The sequence below is a fragment of the Sardina pilchardus genome, chromosome 17, assembly GCF_963854185.1.
Source record: "Sardina pilchardus chromosome 17, fSarPil1.1, whole genome shotgun sequence".
Classification (NCBI taxonomy): Eukaryota; Metazoa; Chordata; class Actinopteri; order Clupeiformes; family Clupeidae; genus Sardina; species Sardina pilchardus.
The window spans coordinates 729,061-752,371 of record NC_085010.1 but is presented as its reverse complement, the minus strand read 5'-3'; the positions used below and the strand labels follow the sequence as shown (position 1 = coordinate 752,371).

Below are 23,311 nucleotides of genomic sequence, written 5' to 3'. Positions count from 1 at the left end.
CAATTCCCGGTCTCGCTGTGTTCATTCGCCCAAGAGCTGCAAAGTCATTTTTTCAACACTGCCTGAGTATGGATAATAGCCTACAGTCTGCATGGCTGTCGACATCCCAGATATTGTGGTGTTTTCCTGAACAACTGTAGGTTACTCGTTTCAGGATGTCCGAGTAGAGCGAGTGACCAAAGTTCCTGTTTTTACGCACAGCGAATTGATATTTGAAAAGCTAATATCAGCGTGCTTCATGAAGTTTTGCTTGACAGCAGTTGCTACTACATAGCCTATGTTGTCGTATTAGATGCAGCATTCGATTGACGTGTGTCTACTATTACGTATAAGGCCTATATAAACCGTGCGCTAAGGAGAAGCGCTCATTCACGTCTCCGTCGCCGGAGGGAGCGCCACGCTTTCCGTCGTTAGTGTACATTTGTGGACATGTATGGATCATTGGCTGCCAGTGACTCTAGCACACCAGTAGAGAACTGCAGTTGGAGCAGTTGTTTTTACTTTCTCCGTGGCGAAGTTGAAGCAAAGCGGATCCATGAAACAACCCTCTTCACAACACATGACCTGAAGGCGCAATCCTAACTGGCCAGAGACCCAACTCGGAGCGTCTGCATCCCGACCGGTATGTGTACGTTGTTTTCATTGAGAGGCTACGTTTCTAAAACGAAGCTTATATTTCATGAATTGTAAATTAGGGCTGTTCTCTCCAATGAAACATCCCCTGTGTTTTCGCTCCGCTTAAAAAAAGGATTTTTTTTTTTTTTTTTTATATCCCATCAAATACTTAGTGGTTTTATATTCTCATGCATGGCCAGACACTGATTTCTCTCCTTAGCTTTGAGTATCATCTTTGTTTGAAAAGCTGAGCTTTTTTTTTTTTTTTACTCCAGTGACGTTTTCTAATTTACTTGTGGTAGTTTCAAATGGTGTACACCAAGTGGTTTTTGCCATGCTATGTCACCATTACAATTTCTTTAGCTTCTAAACAAATCTGTGAGCGTTTTAATCAGAGATAAAGCTGCCCTATGTGTGTTGAACTGTGAGTAAAGTATATGCACTTGCCTAACCAAACTCTTCTGTCAGTACCCTTCGTTTTTAGGATAAAGAAGGAACAGTTATTGGAAATGTTACCAAGTTTTAAATGCCATTTGTTGTATTCTTCACTTTCAAAGTTGAACTCCACGCGGAAAATGCGCCCTTGTTTTCATGAACACATACTGTAGCGTACCTCACCTTTCACAACACACGCGTCTCCAACCCGGGTTGGGGAGCTTTAAGTAGGTTACTTTGGCCGGTTGCTTTCGCTTACGGCCATACCACGCTGAACACGCCCGATCTCGTCCGATCTCGGAAGCTAAGCAGCGTCGGGCCTGGTTAGTACTTGGATGGGAGACCGCCTGGGAATACCAGGTGCCGTAAGCTTTTCTCTCCATCAGCCAGTGCAACTTTTTTTTTTTCAGGCTGTCTGTCTGTGCGTGCCTGCTCCCTAGTACGTAGATGTTCCAACCCCTTTGAATATTTGCTTCCTCCGTTTGAAAGCAAAATAAATAAATAAATAAATAAATAAATAAATAAATGCATAGGTAGGAAATATAGGCTAAGCCAGCAACAGGTCGAACAAAATTGCACGAGTTGACTGTCAACAGTTGGCGGATTGGGGGAGTTTTAGTGCTTGTTTTCATCTGGAATGTTTAGCTTATTTTTTGGGGGTGACAGCTTTGTTTTCTATGTCCCTTTAGTTTTCACCGTTTTGTACAATTCCCGGTCTCGCTGTGTTCATTCGCCCAAGAGCTGCAAAGTCATTTTTTCAACACTGCCTGAGTATGGATAATAGCCTACAGTCTGCATGGCTGTCGACATCCCAGATATTGTGGTGTTTTCCTGAACAACTGTAGGTTACTCGTTTCAGGATGTCCGAGTAGAGCGAGTGACCAAAGTTCCTGTTTTTACGCACAGCGAATTGATATTTGAAAAGCTAATATCAGCGTGCTTCATGAAGTTTTGCTTGACAGCAGTTGCTACTACATAGCCTATGTTGTCGTATTAGATGCAGCATTCGATTGACGTGTGTCTACTATTACGTATAAGGCCTATATAAACCGTGCGCTAAGGAGAAGCGCTCATTCACGTCTCCGTCGCCGGAGGGAGCGCCACGCTTTCCGTCGTTAGTGTACATTTGTGGACATGTATGGATCATTGGCTGCCAGTGACTCTAGCACACCAGTAGAGAACTGCAGTTGGAGCAGTTGTTTTTACTTTCTCCGTGGCGAAGTTGAAGCAAAGCGGATCCATGAAACAACCCTCTTCACAACACATGACCTGAAGGCGCAATCCTAACTGGCCAGAGACCCAACTCGGAGCGTCTGCATCCCGACCGGTATGTGTACGTTGTTTTCATTGAGAGGCTACGTTTCTAAAACGAAGCTTATATTTCATGAATTGTAAATTAGGGTTGTTCTCTCCAATGAAACATCCCCTGTGTTTTCGCTCCGCTTAAAAAAAGGATTTTTTATTTTATTTTTTATATCCCATCAAATACTTAGTGGTTTTATATTCTCATGCATGGCCAGACACTGATTTCTCTCCTTAGCTTTGAGTATCATCTTTGTTTGAAAAGCTGAGCTTTTTTTTTTTTTTTTACTCCAGTGACGTTTTCTAATTTACTTGTGGTAGTTTCAAATGGTGTACACCAAGTGGTTTTTGCCATGCTATGTCACCATTACAATTTCTTTAGCTTCTAAACAAATCTGTGAGCGTTTTAATCAGAGATAAAGCTGCCCTATGTGTGTTGAACTGTGAGTAAAGTATATGCACTTGCCTAACCAAACTCTTCTGTCAGTACCCTTCGTTTTTAGGATAAAGAAGGAACAGTTATTGGAAATGTTACCAAGTTTTAAATGCCATTTGTTGTATTCTTCACTTTCAAAGTTGAACTCCACGCGGAAAATGCGCCCTTGTTTTCATGAACACATACTGTAGCGTACCTCACCTTTCACAACACACGCGTCTCCAACCCGGGTTGGGGAGCTTTAAGTAGGTTACTTTGGCCGGTTGCTTTCGCTTACGGCCATACCACGCTGAACACGCCCGATCTCGTCCGATCTCGGAAGCTAAGCAGCGTCGGGCCTGGTTAGTACTTGGATGGGAGACCGCCTGGGAATACCAGGTGCCGTAAGCTTTTCTCTCCATCAGCCAGTGCAACTTTTTTTTTTTCAGGCTGTCTGTCTGTGCGTGCCTGTTCCCTAGTACGTAGATGTTCCAACCCCTTTGAATATTTGCTTCCTCCGTTTGAAAGCTAAATAAATAAATAAATAAATAAATAACTAAATGCATAGGTAGGAAATATAGGCTAAGCCAGCAACAGGTCGAACAAAATTGCACGAGTTGACTGTCAACAGTTGGCGGATTGGGGGAGTTTTAGTGCTTGTTTTCATCTGGAATGTTTAGCTTATTTTTTGGGGGTGACAGCTTTGTTTTCTATGTCCCTTTAGTTTTCACCGTTTTGTACAATTCCCGGTCTCGCTGTGTTCATTCGCCCAAGAGCTGCAAAGTCATTTTTTCAACACTGCCTGAGTATGGATAATAGCCTACAGTCTGCATGGCTGTCGACATCCCAGATATTGTGGTGTTTTCCTGAACAACTGTAGGTTACTCGTTTCAGGATGTCCGAGTAGAGCGAGTGACCAAAGTTCCTGTTTTTATGCACAGCGAATTGATATTTGAAAAGCTAATATCAGCGTGCTTCATGAAGTTTTGCTTGACAGCAGTTGCTACTACATAGCCTATGTTGTCGTATTAGATGCAGCATTCGATTGACGTGTGTCTACTATTACGTATAAGGCCTATATAAACCGTGCGTTAAGGAGAAGCGCTCATTCACGTCTCCGTCGCCGGAGGGAGCGCCACGCTTTCCGTCGTTAGTGTACATTTGTGGACATGTATGGATCATTGGCTGCCAGTGACTCTAGCACACCAGTAGAGAACTGCAGTTGGAGCAGTTGTTTTTACTTTCTCCGTGGCGAAGTTGAAGCAAAGCGGATCCATGAAACAACCCTCTTCACAACACATGACCTGAAGGCGCAATCCTAACTGGCCAGAGACCCAACTCGGAGCGTCTGCATCCCGACCGGTATATGTACGTTGTTTTCATTGAGAGGCTACGTTTCTAAAACGAAGCTTATATTTCATGAATTGTAAATTAGGGCTGTTCTCTCCAATGAAACATCCCCTGTGTTTTCGCTCCGCTTAAAAAAAGGATTTTTTTTTTTTTTTTTATATCCCATCAAATACTTAGTGGTTTTATATTCTCATGCATGGCCAGACACTGATTTCTCTCCTTAGCTTTGAGTATCATCTTTGTTTGAAAAGCTGAGCTTTTTTTTTTTTTTTACTCCAGTGACGTTTTCTAATTTACTTGTGGTAGTTTCAAATGGTGTACACCAAGTGGTTTTTGCCATGCTATGTCACCATTACAATTTCTTTAGCTTCTAAACAAATCTGTGAGCGTTTTAATCAGAGATAAAGCTGCCCTATGTGTGTTGAACTGTGAGTAAAGTATATGCACTTGCCTAACCAAACTCTTCTGTCAGTACCCTTCGTTTTTAGGATAAAGAAGGAACAGTTATTGGAAATGTTACCAAGTTTTAAATGCCATTTGTTGTATTCTTCACTTTCAAAGTTGAACTCCACGCGGAAAATGCGCCCTTGTTTTCATGAACACATACTGTAGCGTACCTCACCTTTCACAACACACGCGTCTCCAACCCGGGTTGGGGAGCTTTAAGTAGGTTACTTTGGCCGGTTGCTTTCGCTTACGGCCATACCACGCTGAACACGCCCGATCTCGTCCGATCTCGGAAGCTAAGCAGCGTCGGGCCTGGTTAGTACTTGGATGGGAGACCGCCTGGGAATACCAGGTGCCGTAAGCTTTTCTCTCCATCAGCCAGTGCAACTTTTTTTTTTTCAGGCTGTCTGTCTGTGCGTGCCTGCTCCCTAGTACGTAGATGTTCCAACCCCTTTGAATATTTGCTTCCTCCGTTTGAAAGCAAAATAAATAAATAAATAAATAAATAAATAAATAAATGCATAGGTAGGAAATATAGGCTAAGCCAGCAACAGGTCGAACAAAATTGCACGAGTTGACTGTCAACAGTTGGCGGATTGGGGGAGTTTTAGTGCTTGTTTTCATCTGGAATGTTTAGCTTATTTTTTGGGGGTGACAGCTTTGTTTTCTATGTCCCTTTAGTTTTCACCGTTTTGTACAATTCCCGGTCTCGCTGTGTTCATTCGCCCAAGAGCTGCAAAGTCATTTTTTCAACACTGCCTGAGTATGGATAATAGCCTACAGTCTGCATGGCTGTCGACATCCCAGATATTGTGGTGTTTTCCTGAACAACTGTAGGTTACTCGTTACAGGATGTCCGAGTAGAGCGAGTGACCAAAGTTCCTGTTTTTACGCACAGCGAATTGATATTTGAAAAGCTAATATCAGCGTGCTTCATGAAGTTTTGCTTGACAGCAGTTGCTACTACATAGCCTATGTTGTCGTATTAGATGCAGCATTCGATTGACGTGTGTCTACTATTACGTATAAGGCCTATATAAACCGTGCGCTAAGGAGAAGCGCTCATTCACGTCTCCGTCGCCGGAGGGAGCGCCACGCTTTCCGTCGTTAGTGTACATTTGTGGACATGTATGGATCATTGGCTGCCAGTGACTCTAGCACACCAGTAGAGAACTGCAGTTGGAGCAGTTGTTTTTACTTTCTCCGTGGCGAAGTTGAAGCAAAGCGGATCCATGAAACAACCCTCTTCACAACACATGACCTGAAGGCGCAATCCTAACTGGCCAGAGACCCAACTCGGAGCGTCTGCATCCCGACCGGTATGTGTACGTTGTTTTCATTGAGAGGCTACGTTTCTAAAACGAAGCTTATATTTCATGAATTGTAAATTAGGGTTGTTCTCTCCAATGAAACATCCCCTGTGTTTTCGCTCCGCTTAAAAAAAGGATTTTTTATTTTATTTTTTATATCCCATCAAATACTTAGTGGTTTTATATTCTCATGCATGGCCAGACACTGATTTCTCTCCTTAGCTTTGAGTATCATCTTTGTTTGAAAAGCTGAGCTTTTTTTTTTTTTTTTACTCCAGTGACGTTTTCTAATTTACTTGTGGTAGTTTCAAATGGTGTACACCAAGTGGTTTTTGCCATGCTATGTCACCATTACAATTTCTTTAGCTTCTAAACAAATCTGTGAGCGTTTTAATCAGAGATAAAGCTGCCCTATGTGTGTTGAACTGTGAGTAAAGTATATGCACTTGCCTAACCAAACTCTTCTGTCAGTACCCTTCGTTTTTAGGATAAAGAAGGAACAGTTATTGGAAATGTTACCAAGTTTTAAATGCCATTTGTTGTATTCTTCACTTTCAAAGTTGAACTCCACGCGGAAAATGCGCCCTTGTTTTCATGAACACATACTGTAGCGTACCTCACCTTTCACAACACACGCGTCTCCAACCCGGGTTGGGGAGCTTTAAGTAGGTTACTTTGGCCGGTTGCTTTCGCTTACGGCCATACCACGCTGAACACGCCCGATCTCGTCCGATCTCGGAAGCTAAGCAGCGTCGGGCCTGGTTAGTACTTGGATGGGAGACCGCCTGGGAATACCAGGTGCCGTAAGCTTTTCTCTCCATCAGCCAGTGCAACTTTTTTTTTTTCAGGCTGTCTGTCTGTGCGTGCCTGCTCCCTAGTACGTAGATGTTCCAACCCCTTTGAATATTTGCTTCCTCCGTTTGAAAGCTAAATAAATAAATAAATAAATAAATAAATAACTAAATGCATAGGTAGGAAATATAGGCTAAGCCAGCAACAGGTCGAACAAAATTGCACGAGTTGACTGTCAACAGTTGGCGGATTGGGGGAGTTTTAGTGCTTGTTTTCATCTGGAATGTTTAGCTTATTTTTTTGGGGTGACAGCTTTGTTTTCTATGTCCCTTTAGTTTTCACCGTTTTGTACAATTCCCGGTCTCGCTGTGTTCATTCGCCCAAGAGCTGCAAAGTCATTTTTTCAACACTGCCTGAGTATGGATAATAGCCTACAGTCTGCATGGCTGTCGACATCCCAGATATTGTGGTGTTTTCCTGAACAACTGTAGGTTACTCGTTTCAGGATGTCCGAGTAGAGCGAGTGACCAAAGTTCCTGTTTTTATGCACAGCGAATTGATATTTGAAAAGCTAATATCAGCGTGCTTCATGAAGTTTTGCTTGACAGCAGTTGCTACTACATAGCCTATGTTGTCGTATTAGATGCAGCATTCGATTGACGTGTGTCTACTATTACGTATAAGGCCTATATAAACCGTGCGTTAAGGAGAAGCGCTCATTCACGTCTCCGTCGCCGGAGGGAGCGCCACGCTTTCCGTCGTTAGTGTACATTTGTGGACATGTATGGATCATTGGCTGCCAGTGACTCTAGCACACCAGTAGAGAACTGCAGTTGGAGCAGTTGTTTTTACTTTCTCCGTGGCGAAGTTGAAGCAAAGCGGATCCATGAAACAACCCTCTTCACAACACATGACCTGAAGGCGCAATCCTAACTGGCCAGAGACCCAACTCGGAGCGTCTGCATCCCGACCGGTATGTGTACGTTGTTTTCATTGAGAGGCTACGTTTCTAAAACGAAGCTTATATTTCATGAATTGTAAATTAGGGCTGTTCTCTCCAATGAAACATCCCCTGTGTTTTCGCTCCGCTTAAAAAAAGGATTTTTTTTTTTTTTTTTTATATCCCATCAAATACTTAGTGGTTTTATATTCTCATGCATGGCCAGACACTGATTTCTCTCCTTAGCTTTGAGTATCATCTTTGTTTGAAAAGCTGAGCTTTTTTTTTTTTTTTACTCCAGTGACGTTTTCTAATTTACTTGTGGTAGTTTCAAATGGTGTACACCAAGTGGTTTTTGCCATGCTATGTCACCATTACAATTTCTTTAGCTTCTAAACAAATCTGTGAGCGTTTTAATCAGAGATAAAGCTGCCCTATGTGTGTTGAACTGTGAGTAAAGTATATGCACTTGCCTAACCAAACTCTTCTGTCAGTACCCTTCGTTTTTAGGATAAAGAAGGAACAGTTATTGGAAATGTTACCAAGTTTTAAATGCCATTTGTTGTATTCTTCACTTTCAAAGTTGAACTCCACGCGGAAAATGCGCCCTTGTTTTCATGAACACATACTGTAGCGTACCTCACCTTTCACAACACACGCGTCTCCAACCCGGGTTGGGGAGCTTTAAGTAGGTTACTTTGGCCGGTTGCTTTCGCTTACGGCCATACCACGCTGAACACGCCCGATCTCGTCCGATCTCGGAAGCTAAGCAGCGTCGGGCCTGGTTAGTACTTGGATGGGAGACCGCCTGGGAATACCAGGTGCCGTAAGCTTTTCTCTCCATCAGCCAGTGCAACTTTTTTTTTTTCAGGCTGTCTGTCTGTGCGTGCCTGCTCCCTAGTACGTAGATGTTCCAACCCCTTTGAATATTTGCTTCCTCCGTTTGAAAGCAAAATAAATAAATAAATAAATAAATAAATAAATAAATGCATAGGTAGGAAATATAGGCTAAGCCAGCAACAGGTCGAACAAAATTGCACGAGTTGACTGTCAACAGTTGGCGGATTGGGGGAGTTTTAGTGCTTGTTTTCATCTGGAATGTTTAGCTTATTTTTTGGGGGTGACAGCTTTGTTTTCTATGTCCCTTTAGTTTTCACCGTTTTGTACAATTCCCGGTCTCGCTGTGTTCATTCGCCCAAGAGCTGCAAAGTCATTTTTTCAACACTGCCTGAGTATGGATAATAGCCTACAGTCTGCATGGCTGTCGACATCCCAGATATTGTGGTGTTTTCCTGAACAACTGTAGGTTACTCGTTTCAGGATGTCCGAGTAGAGCGAGTGACCAAAGTTCCTGTTTTTACGCACAGCGAATTGATATTTGAAAAGCTAATATCAGCGTGCTTCATGAAGTTTTGCTTGACAGCAGTTGCTACTACATAGCCTATGTTGTCGTATTAGATGCAGCATTCGATTGACGTGTGTCTACTATTACGTATAAGGCCTATATAAACCGTGCGCTAAGGAGAAGCGCTCATTCACGTCTCCGTCGCCGGAGGGAGCGCCACGCTTTCCGTCGTTAGTGTACATTTGTGGACATGTATGGATCATTGGCTGCCAGTGACTCTAGCACACCAGTAGAGAACTGCAGTTGGAGCAGTTGTTTTTACTTTCTCCGTGGCGAAGTTGAAGCAAAGCGGATCCATGAAACAACCCTCTTCACAACACATGACCTGAAGGCGCAATCCTAACTGGCCAGAGACCCAACTCGGAGCGTCTGCATCCCGACCGGTATGTGTACGTTGTTTTCATTGAGAGGCTACGTTTCTAAAACGAAGCTTATATTTCATGAATTGTAAATTAGGGTTGTTCTCTCCAATGAAACATCCCCTGTGTTTTCGCTCCGCTTAAAAAAAGGATTTTTTATTTTATTTTTTATATCCCATCAAATACTTAGTGGTTTTATATTCTCATGCATGGCCAGACACTGATTTCTCTCCTTAGCTTTGAGTATCATCTTTGTTTGAAAAGCTGAGCTTTTTTTTTTTTTTTTACTCCAGTGACGTTTTCTAATTTACTTTTGGTAGTTTCAAATGGTGTACACCAAGTGGTTTTTGCCATGCTATGTCACCATTACAATTTCTTTAGCTTCTAAACAAATCTGTGAGCGTTTTAATCAGAGATAAAGCTGCCCTATGTGTGTTGAACTGTGAGTAAAGTATATGCACTTGCCTAACCAAACTCTTCTGTCAGTACCCTTCGTTTTTAGGATAAAGAAGGAACAGTTATTGGAAATGTTACCAAGTTTTAAATGCCATTTGTTGTATTCTTCACTTTCAAAGTTGAACTCCACGCGGAAAATGCGCCCTTGTTTTCATGAACACATACTGTAGCGTACCTCACCTTTCACAACACACGCGTCTCCAACCCGGGTTGGGGAGCTTTAAGTAGGTTACTTTGGCCGGTTGCTTTCGCTTACGGCCATACCACGCTGAACACGCCCGATCTCGTCCGATCTCGGAAGCTAAGCAGCGTCGGGCCTGGTTAGTACTTGGATGGGAGACCGCCTGGGAATACCAGGTGCCGTAAGCTTTTCTCTCCATCAGCCAGTGCAACTTTTTTTTTTTCAGGCTGTCTGTCTGTGCGTGCCTGCTCCCTAGTACGTAGATGTTCCAACCCCTTTGAATATTTGCTTCCTCCGTTTGAAAGCTAAATAAATAAATAAATAAATAAATAAATAACTAAATGCATAGGTAGGAAATATAGGCTAAGCCAGCAACAGGTCGAACAAAATTGCACGAGTTGACTGTCAACAGTTGGCGGATTGGGGGAGTTTTAGTGCTTGTTTTCATCTGGAATGTTTAGCTTATTTTTTGGGGGTGACAGCTTTGTTTTCTATGTCCCTTTAGTTTTCACCGTTTTGTACAATTCCCGGTCTCGCTGTGTTCATTCGCCCAAGAGCTGCAAAGTCATTTTTTCAACACTGCCTGAGTATGGATAATAGCCTACAGTCTGCATGGCTGTCGACATCCCAGATATTGTGGTGTTTTCCTGAACAACTGTAGGTTACTCGTTTCAGGATGTCCGAGTAGAGCGAGTGACCAAAGTTCCTGTTTTTACGCACAGCGAATTGATATTTGAAAAGCTAATATCAGCGTGCTTCATGAAGTTTTGCTTGACAGCAGTTGCTACTACATAGCCTATGTTGTCGTATTAGATGCAGCATTCGATTGACGTGTGTCTACTATTACGTATAAGGCCTATATAAACCGTGCGCTAAGGAGAAGCGCTCATTCACGTCTCCGTCGCCGGAGGGAGCGCCACGCTTTCCGTCGTTAGTGTACATTTGTGGACATGTATGGATCATTGGCTGCCAGTGACTCTAGCACACCAGTAGAGAACTGCAGTTGGAGCAGTTGTTTTTACTTTCTCCGTGGCGAAGTTGAAGCAAAGCGGATCCATGAAACAACCCTCTTCACAACACATGACCTGAAGGCGCAATCCTAACTGGCCAGAGACCCAACTCGGAGCGTCTGCATCCCGACCGGTATGTGTACGTTGTTTTCATTGAGAGGCTACGTTTCTAAAACGAAGCTTATATTTCATGAATTGTAAATTAGGGTTGTTCTCTCCAATGAAACATCCCCTGTGTTTTCGCTCCGCTTAAAAAAAGGTTTTTTTTTTTATTTTTTATATCCCATCAAATACTTAGTGGTTTTATATTCTCATGCATGGCCAGACACTGATTTCTCTCCTTAGCTTTGAGTATCATCTTTGTTTGAAAAGCTGAGCTTTTTTTTTTTTTTTTACTCCAGTGACGTTTTCTAATTTACTTGTGGTAGTTTCAAATGGTGTACACCAAGTGGTTTTTGCCATGCTATGTCACCATTACAATTTCTTTAGCTTCTAAACAAATCTGTGAGCGTTTTAATCAGAGATAAAGCTGCCCTATGTGTGTTGAACTGTGAGTAAAGTATATGCACTTGCCTAACCAAACTCTTCTGTCAGTACCCTTCGTTTTTAGGATAAAGAAGGAACAGTTATTGGAAATGTTACCAAGTTTTAAATGCCATTTGTTGTATTCTTCACTTTCAAAGTTGAACTCCACGCGGAAAATGCGCCCTTGTTTTCATGAACACATACTGTAGCGTACCTCACCTTTCACAACACACGCGTCTCCAACCCGGGTTGGGGAGCTTTAAGTAGGTTACTTTGGCCGGTTGCTTTCGCTTACGGCCATACCACGCTGAACACGCCCGATCTCGTCCGATCTCGGAAGCTAAGCAGCGTCGGGCCTGGTTAGTACTTGGATGGGAGACCGCCTGGGAATACCAGGTGCCGTAAGCTTTTCTCTCCATCAGCCAGTGCAACTTTTTTTTTTTCAGGCTGTCTGTCTGTGCGTGCCTGCTCCCTAGTACGTAGATGTTCCAACCCCTTTGAATATTTGCTTCCTCCGTTTGAAAGCAAAATAAATAAATAAATAAATAAATAAATAACTAAATGCATAGGTAGGAAATATAGGCTAAGCCAGCAACAGGTCGAACAAAATTGCACGAGTTGACTGTCAACAGTTGGCGGATTGGGGGAGTTTTAGTGCTTGTTTTCATCTGGAATGTTTAGCTTATTTTTTGGGGGTGACAGCTTTGTTTTCTATGTCCCTTTAGTTTTCACCGTTTTGTACAATTCCCGGTCTCGCTGTGTTCATTCGCCCAAGAGCTGCAAAGTCATTTTTTCAACACTGCCTGAGTATGGATAATAGCCTACAGTCTGCATGGCTGTCGACATCCCAGATATTGTGGTGTTTTCCTGAACAACTGTAGGTTACTCGTTTCAGGATGTCCGAGTAGAGCGAGTGACCAAAGTTCCTGTTTTTACGCACAGCGAATTGATATTTGAAAAGCTAATATCAGCGTGCTTCATGAAGTTTTGCTTGACAGCAGTTGCTACTACATAGCCTATGTTGTCGTATTAGATGCAGCATTCGATTGACGTGTGTCTACTATTACGTATAAGGCCTATATAAACCGTGCGCTAAGGAGAAGCGCTCATTCACGTCTCCGTCGCCGGAGGGAGCGCCACGCTTTCCGTCGTTAGTGTACATTTGTGGACATGTATGGATCATTGGCTGCCAGTGACTCTAGCACACCAGTAGAGAACTGCAGTTGGAGCAGTTGTTTTTACTTTCTCCGTGGCGAAGTTGAAGCAAAGCGGATCCATGAAACAACCCTCTTCACAACACATGACCTGAAGGCGCAATCCTAACTGGCCAGAGACCCAACTCGGAGCGTCTGCATCCCGACCGGTATGTGTACGTTGTTTTCATTGAGAGGCTACGTTTCTAAAACGAAGCTTATATTTCATGAATTGTAAATTAGGGCTGTTCTCTCCAATGAAACATCCCCTGTGTTTTCGCTCCGCTTAAAAAAAGGATTTTTTTTTTATTTTTTATATCCCATCAAATACTTAGTGGTTTTATATTCTCATGCATGGCCAGACACTGATTTCTCTCCTTAGCTTTGAGTATCATCTTTGTTTGAAAAGCTGAGCTTTTTTTTTTTTTTTTTACTCCAGTGACGTTTTCTAATTTACTTGTGGTAGTTTCAAATGGTGTACACCAAGTGGTTTTTGCCATGCTATGTCACCATTACAATTTCTTTAGCTTCTAAACAAATCTGTGAGCGTTTTAATCAGAGATAAAGCTGCCCTATGTGTGTTGAACTGTGAGTAAAGTATATGCACTTGCCTAACCAAACTCTTCTGTCAGTACCCTTCGTTTTTAGGATAAAGAAGGAACAGTTATTGGAAATGTTACCAAGTTTTAAATGCCATTTGTTGTATTCTTCACTTTCAAAGTTGAACTCCACGCGGAAAATGCGCCCTTGTTTTCATGAACACATACTGTAGCGTACCTCACCTTTCACAACACACGCGTCTCCAACCCGGGTTGGGGAGCTTTAAGTAGGTTACTTTGGCCGGTTGCTTTCGCTTACGGCCATACCACGCTGAACACGCCCGATCTCGTCCGATCTCGGAAGCTAAGCAGCGTCTGGCCTGGTTAGTACTTGGATGGGAGACCGCCTGGGAATACCAGGTGCCGTAAGCTTTTCTCTCCATCAGCCAGTGCAACTTTTTTTTTTTCAGGCTGTCTGTCTGTGCGTGCCTGCTCCCTAGTACGTAGATGTTCCAACCCCTTTGAATATTTGCTTCCTCCGTTTGAAAGCTAAATAAATAAATAAATAAATAAATAACTAAATGCATAGGTAGGAAATATAGGCTAAGCCAGCAACAGGTCGAACAAAATTGCACGAGTTGACTGTCAACAGTTGGCGGATTGGGGGAGTTTTAGTGCTTGTTTTCATCTGGAATGTTTAGCTTATTTTTTGGGGGTGACAGCTTTGTTTTCTATGTCCCTTTAGTTTTCACCGTTTTGTACAATTCCCGGTCTCGCTGTGTTCATTCGCCCAAGAGCTGCAAAGTCATTTTTTCAACACTGCCTGAGTATGGATAATAGCCTACAGTCTGCATGGCTGTCGACATCCCAGATATTGTGGTGTTTTCCTGAACAACTGTAGGTTACTCGTTTCAGGATGTCCGAGTAGAGCGAGTGACCAAAGTTCCTGTTTTTATTCACAGCGAATTGATATTTGAAAAGCTAATATCAGCGTGCTTCATGAAGTTTTGCTTGACAGCAGTTGCTACTACATAGCCTATGTTGTCGTATTAGATGCAGCATTCGATTGACGTGTGTCTACTATTACGTATAAGGCCTATATAAACCGTGCGTTAAGGAGAAGCGCTCATTCACGTCTCCGTCGCCGGAGGGAGCGCCACGCTTTCCGTCGTTAGTGTACATTTGTGGACATGTATGGATCATTGGCTGCCAGTGACTCTAGCACACCAGTAGAGAACTGCAGTTGGAGCAGTTGTTTTTACTTTCTCCGTGGCGAAGTTGAAGCAAAGCGGATCCATGAAACAACCCTCTTCACAACACATGACCTGAAGGCGCAATCCTAACTGGCCAGAGACCCAACTCGGAGCGTCTGCATCCCGACCGGTATATGTACGTTGTTTTCATTGAGAGGCTACGTTTCTAAAACGAAGCTTATATTTCATGAATTGTAAATTAGGGCTGTTCTCTCCAATGAAACATCCCCTGTGTTTTCGCTCCGCTTAAAAAAAGGATTTTTTTTTTTTTTTTTATATCCCATCAAATACTTAGTGGTTTTATATTCTCATGCATGGCCAGACACTGATTTCTCTCCTTAGCTTTGAGTATCATCTTTGTTTGAAAAGCTGAGCTTTTTTTTTTTTTTTACTCCAGTGACGTTTTCTAATTTACTTGTGGTAGTTTCAAATGGTGTACACCAAGTGGTTTTTGCCATGCTATGTCACCATTACAATTTCTTTAGCTTCTAAACAAATCTGTGAGCGTTTTAATCAGAGATAAAGCTGCCCTATGTGTGTTGAACTGTGAGTAAAGTATATGCACTTGCCTAACCAAACTCTTCTGTCAGTACCCTTCGTTTTTAGGATAAAGAAGGAACAGTTATTGGAAATGTTACCAAGTTTTAAATGCCATTTGTTGTATTCTTCACTTTCAAAGTTGAACTCCACGCGGAAAATGCGCCCTTGTTTTCATGAACACATACTGTAGCGTACCTCACCTTTCACAACACACGCGTCTCCAACCCGGGTTGGGGAGCTTTAAGTAGGTTACTTTGGCCGGTTGCTTTCGCTTACGGCCATACCACGCTGAACACGCCCGATCTCGTCCGATCTCGGAAGCTAAGCAGCGTCGGGCCTGGTTAGTACTTGGATGGGAGACCGCCTGGGAATACCAGGTGCCGTAAGCTTTTCTCTCCATCAGCCAGTGCAACTTTTTTTTTTTCAGGCTGTCTGTCTGTGCGTGCCTGCTCCCTAGTACGTAGATGTTCCAACCCCTTTGAATATTTGCTTCCTCCGTTTGAAAGCAAAATAAATAAATAAATAAATAAATAAATAACTAAATGCATAGGTAGGAAATATAGGCTAAGCCAGCAACAGGTCGAACAAAATTGCACGAGTTGACTGTCAACAGTTGGCGGATTGGGGGAGTTTTAGTGCTTGTTTTCATCTGGAATGTTTAGCTTATTTTTTGGGGGTGACAGCTTTGTTTTCTATGTCCCTTTAGTTTTCACCGTTTTGTACAATTCCCGGTCTCGCTGTGTTCATTCGCCCAAGAGCTGCAAAGTCATTTTTTCAACACTGCCTGAGTATGGATAATAGCCTACAGTCTGCATGGCTGTCGACATCCCAGATATTGTGGTGTTTTCCTGAACAACTGTAGGTTACTCGTTTCAGGATGTCCGAGTAGAGCGAGTGACCAAAGTTCCTGTTTTTACGCACAGCGAATTGATATTTGAAAAGCTAATATCAGCGTGCTTCATGAAGTTTTGCTTGACAGCAGTTGCTACTACATAGCCTATGTTGTCGTATTAGATGCAGCATTCGATTGACGTGTGTCTACTATTACGTATAAGGCCTATATAAACCGTGCGCTAAGGAGAAGCGCTCATTCACGTCTCCGTCGCCGGAGGGAGCGCCACGCTTTCCGTCGTTAGTGTACATTTGTGGACATGTATGGATCATTGGCTGCCAGTGACTCTAGCACACCAGTAGAGAACTGCAGTTGGAGCAGTTGTTTTTACTTTCTCCGTGGCGAAGTTGAAGCAAAGCGGATCCATGAAACAACCCTCTTCACAACACATGACCTGAAGGCGCAATCCTAACTGGCCAGAGACCCAACTCGGAGCGTCTGCATCCCGACCGGTATGTGTACGTTGTTTTCATTGAGAGGCTACGTTTCTAAAACGAAGCTTATATTTCATGAATTGTAAATTAGGGCTGTTCTCTCCAATGAAACATCCCCTGTGTTTTCGCTCCGCTTAAAAAAAGGATTTTTTTTTTATTTTTTATATCCCATCAAATACTTAGTGGTTTTATATTCTCATGCATGGCCAGACACTGATTTCTCTCCTTAGCTTTGAGTATCATCTTTGTTTGAAAAGCTGAGCTTTTTTTTTTTTTTTTTACTCCAGTGACGTTTTCTAATTTACTTGTGGTAGTTTCAAATGGTGTACACCAAGTGGTTTTTGCCATGCTATGTCACCATTACAATTTCTTTAGCTTCTAAACAAATCTGTGAGCGTTTTAATCAGAGATAAAGCTGCCCTATGTGTGTTGAACTGTGAGTAAAGTATATGCACTTGCCTAACCAAACTCTTCTGTCAGTACCCTTCGTTTTTAGGATAAAGAAGGAACAGTTATTGGAAATGTTACCAAGTTTTAAATGCCATTTGTTGTATTCTTCACTTTCAAAGTTGAACTCCACGCGGAAAATGCGCCCTTGTTTTCATGAACACATACTGTAGCGTACCTCACCTTTCACAACACACGCGTCTCCAACCCGGGTTGGGGAGCTTTAAGTAGGTTACTTTGGCCGGTTGCTTTCGCTTACGGCCATACCACGCTGAACACGCCCGATCTCGTCCGATCTCGGAAGCTAAGCAGCGTCTGGCCTGGTTAGTACTTGGATGGGAGACCGCCTGGGAATACCAGGTGCCGTAAGCTTTTCTCTCCATCAGCCAGTGCAACTTTTTTTTTTTCAGGCTGTCTGTCTGTGCGTGCCTGCTCCCTAGTACGTAGATGTTCCAACCCCTTTGAATATTTGCTTCCTCCGTTTGAAAGCTAAATAAATAAATAAATAAATAAATAACTAAATGCATAGGTAGGAAATATAGGCTAAGCCAGCAACAGGTCGAACAAAATTGCACGAGTTGACTGTCAACAGTTGGCGGATTGGGGGAGTTTTAGTGCTTGTTTTCATCTGGAATGTTTAGCTTATTTTTTGGGGGTGACAGCTTTGTTTTCTATGTCCCTTTAGTTTTCACCGTTTTGTACAATTCCCGGTCTCGCTGTGTTCATTCGCCCAAGAGCTGCAAAGTCATTTTTTCAACACTGCCTGAGTATGGATAATAGCCTACAGTCTGCATGGCTGTCGACATCCCAGATATTGTGGTGTTTTCCTGAACAACTGTAGGTTACTCGTTTCAGGATGTCCGAGTAGAGCGAGTGACCAAAGTTCCTGTTTTTATTCACAGCGAATTGATATTTGAAAAGCTAATATCAGCGTGCTTCATGAAGTTTTGCTTGACAGCAGTTGCTACTACATAGCCTATGTTGTCGTATTAGATGCAGCATTCGATTGACGTGTGTCTACTATTACGTATAAGGCCTATATAAACCGTGCGTTAAGGAGAAGCGCTCATTCACGTCTCCGTCGCCGGAGGGAGCGCCACGCTTTCCGTCGTTAGTGTACATTTGTGGACATGTATGGATCATTGGCTGCCAGTGACTCTAGCACACCAGTAGAGAACTGCAGTTGGAGCAGTTGTTTTTACTTTCTCCGTGGCGAAGTTGAAGCAAAGCGGATCCATGAAACAACCCTCTTCACAACACATGACCTGAAGGCGCAATCCTAACTGGCCAGAGACCCAACTCGGAGCGTCTGCATCCCGACCGGTATATGTACGTTGTTTTCATTGAGAGGCTACGTTTCTAAAACGAAGCTTATATTTCATGAATTGTAAATTAGGGCTGTTCTCTCCAATGAAACATCCCCTGTGTTTTCGCTCCGCTTAAAAAAAGGATTTTTTTTTTTTTTTTTATATCCCATCAAATACTTAGTGGTTTTATATTCTCATGCATGGCCAGACACTGATTTCTCTCCTTAGCTTTGAGTATCATCTTTGTTTGAAAAGCTGAGCTTTTTTTTTTTTTTTACTCCAGTGACGTTTTCTAATTTACTTGTGGTAGTTTCAAATGGTGTACACCAAGTGGTTTTTGCCATGCTATGTCACCATTACAATTTCTTTAGCTTCTAAACAAATCTGTGAGCGTTTTAATCAGAGATAAAGCTGCCCTATGTGTGTTGAACTGTGAGTAAAGTATATGCACTTGCCTAACCAAACTCTTCTGTCAGTACCCTTCGTTTTTAGGATAAAGAAGGAACAGTTATTGGAAATGTTACCAAGTTTTAAATGCCATTTGTTGTATTCTTCACTTTCAAAGTTGAACTCCACGCGGAAAATGCGCCCTTGTTTTCATGAACACATACTGTAGCGTACCTCACCTTTCACAACACACGCGTCTCCAACCCGGGTTGGGGAGCTTTAAGTAGGTTACTTTGGCCGGTTGCTTTCGCTTACGGCCATACCACGCTGAACACGCCCGATCTCGTCCGATCTCGGAAGCTAAGCAGCGTCGGGCCTGGTTAGTACTTGGATGGGAGACCGCCTGGGAATACCAGGTGCCGTAAGCTTTTCTCTCCATCAGCCAGTGCAACTTTTTTTTTTTCAGGCTGTCTGTCTGTGCGTGCTTGCTCCCTAGTACGTAGATGTTCCAACCCCTTTGAATATTTGCTTCCTCCGTTTGAAAGCAAAATAAATAAATAAATAAATAAATAAATAAATAAATAAATGCATAGGTAGGAAATATAGGCTAAGCCAGCAACAGGTCGAACAAAATTGCACGAGTTGACTGTCAACAGTTGGCGGATTGGGGGAGTTTTAGTGCTTGTTTTCATCTGGAATGTTTAGCTTATTTTTTGGGGGTGACAGCTTTGTTTTCTATGTCCCTTTAGTTTTCACCGTTTTGTACAATTCCCGGTCTCGCTGTGTTCATTCGCCCAAGAGCTGCAAAGTCATTTTTTCAACACTGCCTGAGTATGGATAATAGCCTACAGTCTGCATGGCTGTCGACATCCCAGATATTGTGGTGTTTTCCTGAACAACTGTAGGTTACTCGTTACAGGATGTCCGAGTAGAGCGAGTGACCAAAGTTCCTGTTTTTACGCACAGCGAATTGATATTTGAAAAGCTAATATCAGCGTGCTTCATGAAGTTTTGCTTGACAGCAGTTGCTACTACATAGCCTATGTTGTCGTATTAGATGCAGCATTCGATTGACGTGTGTCTACTATTACGTATAAGGCCTATATAAACCGTGCGCTAAGGAGAAGCGCTCATTCACGTCTCCGTCGCCGGAGGGAGCGCCACGCTTTCCGTCGTTAGTGTACATTTGTGGACATGTATGGATCATTGGCTGCCAGTGACTCTAGCACACCAGTAGAGAACTGCAGTTGGAGCAGTTGTTTTTACTTTCTCCGTGGCGAAGTTGAAGCAAAGCGGATCCATGAAACAACCCTCTTCACAACACATGACCTGAAGGCGCAATCCTAACTGGCCAGAGACCCAACTCGGAGCGTCTGCATCCCGACCGGTATGTGTACGTTGTTTTCATTGAGAGGCTACGTTTCTAAAACGAAGCTTATATTTCATGAATTGTAAATTAGGGTTGTTCTCTCCAATGAAACATCCCCTGTGTTTTCGCTCCGCTTAAAAAAAGGATTTTTTATTTTATTTTTTATATCCCATCAAATACTTAGTGGTTTTATATTCTCATGCATGGCCAGACACTGATTTCTCTCCTTAGCTTTGAGTATCATCTTTGTTTGAAAAGCTGAGCTTTTTTTTTTTTTTTTACTCCAGTGACGTTTTCTAATTTACTTGTGGTAGTTTCAAATGGTGTACACCAAGTGGTTTTTGCCATGCTATGTCACCATTACAATTTCTTTAGCTTCTAAACAAATCTGTGAGCGTTTTAATCAGAGATAAAGCTGCCCTATGTGTGTTGAACTGTGAGTAAAGTATATGCACTTGCCTAACCAAACTCTTCTGTCAGTACCCTTCGTTTTTAGGATAAAGAAGGAACAGTTATTGGAAATGTTACCAAGTTTTAAATGCCATTTGTTGTATTCTTCACTTTCAAAGTTGAACTCCACGCGGAAAATGCGCCCTTGTTTTCATGAACACATACTGTAGCGTACCTCACCTTTCACAACACACGCGTCTCCAACCCGGGTTGGGGAGCTTTAAGTAGGTTACTTTGGCCGGTTGCTTTCGCTTACGGCCATACCACGCTGAACACGCCCGATCTCGTCCGATCTCGGAAGCTAAGCAGCGTCGGGCCTGGTTAGTACTTGGATGGGAGACCGCCTGGGAATACCAGGTGCCGTAAGCTTTTCTCTCCATCAGCCAGTGCAACTTTTTTTTTTTCAGGCTGTCTGTCTGTGCGTGCCTGCTCCCTAGTACGTAGATGTTCCAACCCCTTTGAATATTTGCTTCCTCCGTTTGAAAGCTAAATAAATAAATAAATAAATAAATAACTAAATGCATAGGTAGGAAATATAGGCTAAGCCAGCAACAGGTCGAACAAAATTGCACGAGTTGACTGTCAACAGTTGGCGGATTGGGGGAGTTTTAGTGCTTGTTTTCATCTGGAATGTTTAGCTTATTTTTTGGGGGTGACAGCTTTGTTTTCTATGTCCCTTTAGTTTTCACCGTTTTGTACAATTCCCGGTCTCGCTGTGTTCATTCGCCCAAGAGCTGCAAAGTCATTTTTTCAACACTGCCTGAGTATGGATAATAGCCTACAGTCTGCATGGCTGTCGACATCCCAGATATTGTGGTGTTTTCCTGAACAACTGTAGGTTACTCGTTTCAGGATGTCCGAGTAGAGCGAGTGACCAAAGTTCCTGTTTTTATGCACAGCGAATTGATATTTGAAAAGCTAATATCAGCGTGCTTCATGAAGTTTTGCTTGACAGCAGTTGCTACTACATAGCCTATGTTGTCGTATTAGATGCAGCATTCGATTGACGTGTGTCTACTATTACGTATAAGGCCTATATAAACCGTGCGTTAAGGAGAAGCGCTCATTCACGTCTCCGTCGCCGGAGGGAGCGCCACGCTTTCCGTCGTTAGTGTACATTTGTGGACATGTATGGATCATTGGCTGCCAGTGACTCTAGCACACCAGTAGAGAACTGCAGTTGGAGCAGTTGTTTTTACTTTCTCCGTGGCGAAGTTGAAGCAAAGCGGATCCATGAAACAACCCTCTTCACAACACATGACCTGAAGGCGCAATCCTAACTGGCCAGAGACCCAACTCGGAGCGTCTGCATCCCGACCGGTATATGTACGTTGTTTTCATTGAGAGGCTACGTTTCTAAAACGAAGCTTATATTTCATGAATTGTAAATTAGGGCTGTTCTCTCCAATGAAACATCCCCTGTGTTTTCGCTCCGCTTAAAAAAAGGATTTTTTTTTTTTTTTTTATATCCCATCAAATACTTAGTGGTTTTATATTCTCATGCATGGCCAGACACTGATTTCTCTCCTTAGCTTTGAGTATCATCTTTGTTTGAAAAGCTGAGCTTTTTTTTTTTTTTTACTCCAGTGACGTTTTCTAATTTACTTGTGGTAGTTTCAAATGGTGTACACCAAGTGGTTTTTGCCATGCTATGTCACCATTACAATTTCTTTAGCTTCTAAACAAATCTGTGAGCGTTTTAATCAGAGATAAAGCTGCCCTATGTGTGTTGAACTGTGAGTAAAGTATATGCACTTGCCTAACCAAACTCTTCTGTCAGTACCCTTCGTTTTTAGGATAAAGAAGGAACAGTTATTGGAAATGTTACCAAGTTTTAAATGCCATTTGTTGTATTCTTCACTTTCAAAGTTGAACTCCACGCGGAAAATGCGCCCTTGTTTTCATGAACACATACTGTAGCGTACCTCACCTTTCACAACACACGCGTCTCCAACCCGGGTTGGGGAGCTTTAAGTAGGTTACTTTGGCCGGTTGCTTTCGCTTACGGCCATACCACGCTGAACACGCCCGATCTCGTCCGATCTCGGAAGCTAAGCAGCGTCGGGCCTGGTTAGTACTTGGATGGGAGACCGCCTGGGAATACCAGGTGCCGTAAGCTTTTCTCTCCATCAGCCAGTGCAACTTTTTTTTTTTCAGGCTGTCTGTCTGTGCGTGCCTGCTCCCTAGTACGTAGATGTTCCAACCCCTTTGAATATTTGCTTCCTCCGTTTGAAAGCAAAATAAATAAATAAATAAATAAATAAATAAATAAATGCATAGGTAGGAAATATAGGCTAAGCCAGCAACAGGTCGAACAAAATTGCACGAGTTGACTGTCAACAGTTGGCGGATTGGGGGAGTTTTAGTGCTTGTTTTCATCTGGAATGTTTAGCTTATTTTTTGGGGGTGACAGCTTTGTTTTCTATGTCCCTTTAGTTTTCACCGTTTTGTACAATTCCCGGTCTCGCTGTGTTCATTCGCCCAAGAGCTGCAAAGTCATTTTTTCAACACTGCCTGAGTATGGATAATAGCCTACAGTCTGCATGGCTGTCGACATCCCAGATATTGTGGTGTTTTCCTGAACAACTGTAGGTTACTCGTTACAGGATGTCCGAGTAGAGCGAGTGACCAAAGTTCCTGTTTTTACGCACAGCGAATTGATATTTGAAAAGCTAATATCAGCGTGCTTCATGAAGTTTTGCTTGACAGCAGTTGCTACTACATAGCCTATGTTGTCGTATTAGATGCAGCATTCGATTGACGTGTGTCTACTATTACGTATAAGGCCTATATAAACCGTGCGCTAAGGAGAAGCGCTCATTCACGTCTCCGTCGCCGGAGGGAGCGCCACGCTTTCCGTCGTTAGTGTACATTTGTGGACATGTATGGATCATTGGCTGCCAGTGACTCTAGCACACCAGTAGAGAACTGCAGTTGGAGCAGTTGTTTTTACTTTCT

General features: G+C 42.8%; 13 non-coding genes across 13 annotated transcripts; all 13 read left to right on the top strand.

The window, feature by feature from the left end:
• Positions 1–1,303: 1,303 nt before the first annotated feature.
• Positions 1,304–1,422, top strand: LOC134063092 (5S ribosomal RNA). The gene has a single exon (XR_009935865.1). It is a non-coding gene; the product is annotated as a 5S ribosomal RNA (ribosomal RNA).
• A 1,637-nt stretch (positions 1,423–3,059) lies between these two features.
• Positions 3,060–3,178, top strand: LOC134063091 (5S ribosomal RNA). Its single transcript, XR_009935864.1, has one exon. It is a non-coding gene; the product is annotated as a 5S ribosomal RNA (ribosomal RNA).
• Positions 3,179–4,809: 1,631 nt separating this feature from the next.
• On the top strand, positions 4,810–4,928 carry LOC134063090 (5S ribosomal RNA). The gene has a single exon (XR_009935863.1). It is a non-coding gene; the product is annotated as a 5S ribosomal RNA (ribosomal RNA).
• A 1,637-nt stretch (positions 4,929–6,565) lies between these two features.
• On the top strand, positions 6,566–6,684 carry LOC134063089 (5S ribosomal RNA). The gene has a single exon (XR_009935862.1). It is a non-coding gene; the product is annotated as a 5S ribosomal RNA (ribosomal RNA).
• A 1,636-nt stretch (positions 6,685–8,320) lies between these two features.
• Positions 8,321–8,439, top strand: LOC134063088 (5S ribosomal RNA). Its single transcript, XR_009935861.1, has one exon. It is a non-coding gene; the product is annotated as a 5S ribosomal RNA (ribosomal RNA).
• A 1,637-nt stretch (positions 8,440–10,076) lies between these two features.
• On the top strand, positions 10,077–10,195 carry LOC134063087 (5S ribosomal RNA). The gene has a single exon (XR_009935860.1). It is a non-coding gene; the product is annotated as a 5S ribosomal RNA (ribosomal RNA).
• Positions 10,196–11,831: 1,636 nt separating this feature from the next.
• Positions 11,832–11,950, top strand: LOC134063086 (5S ribosomal RNA). The gene has a single exon (XR_009935859.1). It is a non-coding gene; the product is annotated as a 5S ribosomal RNA (ribosomal RNA).
• A 1,637-nt stretch (positions 11,951–13,587) lies between these two features.
• Positions 13,588–13,706, top strand: LOC134063195 (5S ribosomal RNA). The gene has a single exon (XR_009935966.1). It is a non-coding gene; the product is annotated as a 5S ribosomal RNA (ribosomal RNA).
• Positions 13,707–15,337: 1,631 nt separating this feature from the next.
• LOC134063085 (5S ribosomal RNA) lies at positions 15,338–15,456 on the top strand. Its single transcript, XR_009935858.1, has one exon. It is a non-coding gene; the product is annotated as a 5S ribosomal RNA (ribosomal RNA).
• Positions 15,457–17,093: 1,637 nt separating this feature from the next.
• Positions 17,094–17,212, top strand: LOC134063194 (5S ribosomal RNA). Its single transcript, XR_009935965.1, has one exon. It is a non-coding gene; the product is annotated as a 5S ribosomal RNA (ribosomal RNA).
• A 1,631-nt stretch (positions 17,213–18,843) lies between these two features.
• LOC134063083 (5S ribosomal RNA) lies at positions 18,844–18,962 on the top strand. Its single transcript, XR_009935856.1, has one exon. It is a non-coding gene; the product is annotated as a 5S ribosomal RNA (ribosomal RNA).
• A 1,641-nt stretch (positions 18,963–20,603) lies between these two features.
• Positions 20,604–20,722, top strand: LOC134063082 (5S ribosomal RNA). The gene has a single exon (XR_009935855.1). It is a non-coding gene; the product is annotated as a 5S ribosomal RNA (ribosomal RNA).
• A 1,631-nt stretch (positions 20,723–22,353) lies between these two features.
• Positions 22,354–22,472, top strand: LOC134063081 (5S ribosomal RNA). Its single transcript, XR_009935854.1, has one exon. It is a non-coding gene; the product is annotated as a 5S ribosomal RNA (ribosomal RNA).
• Positions 22,473–23,311: the final 839 nt, after the last annotated feature.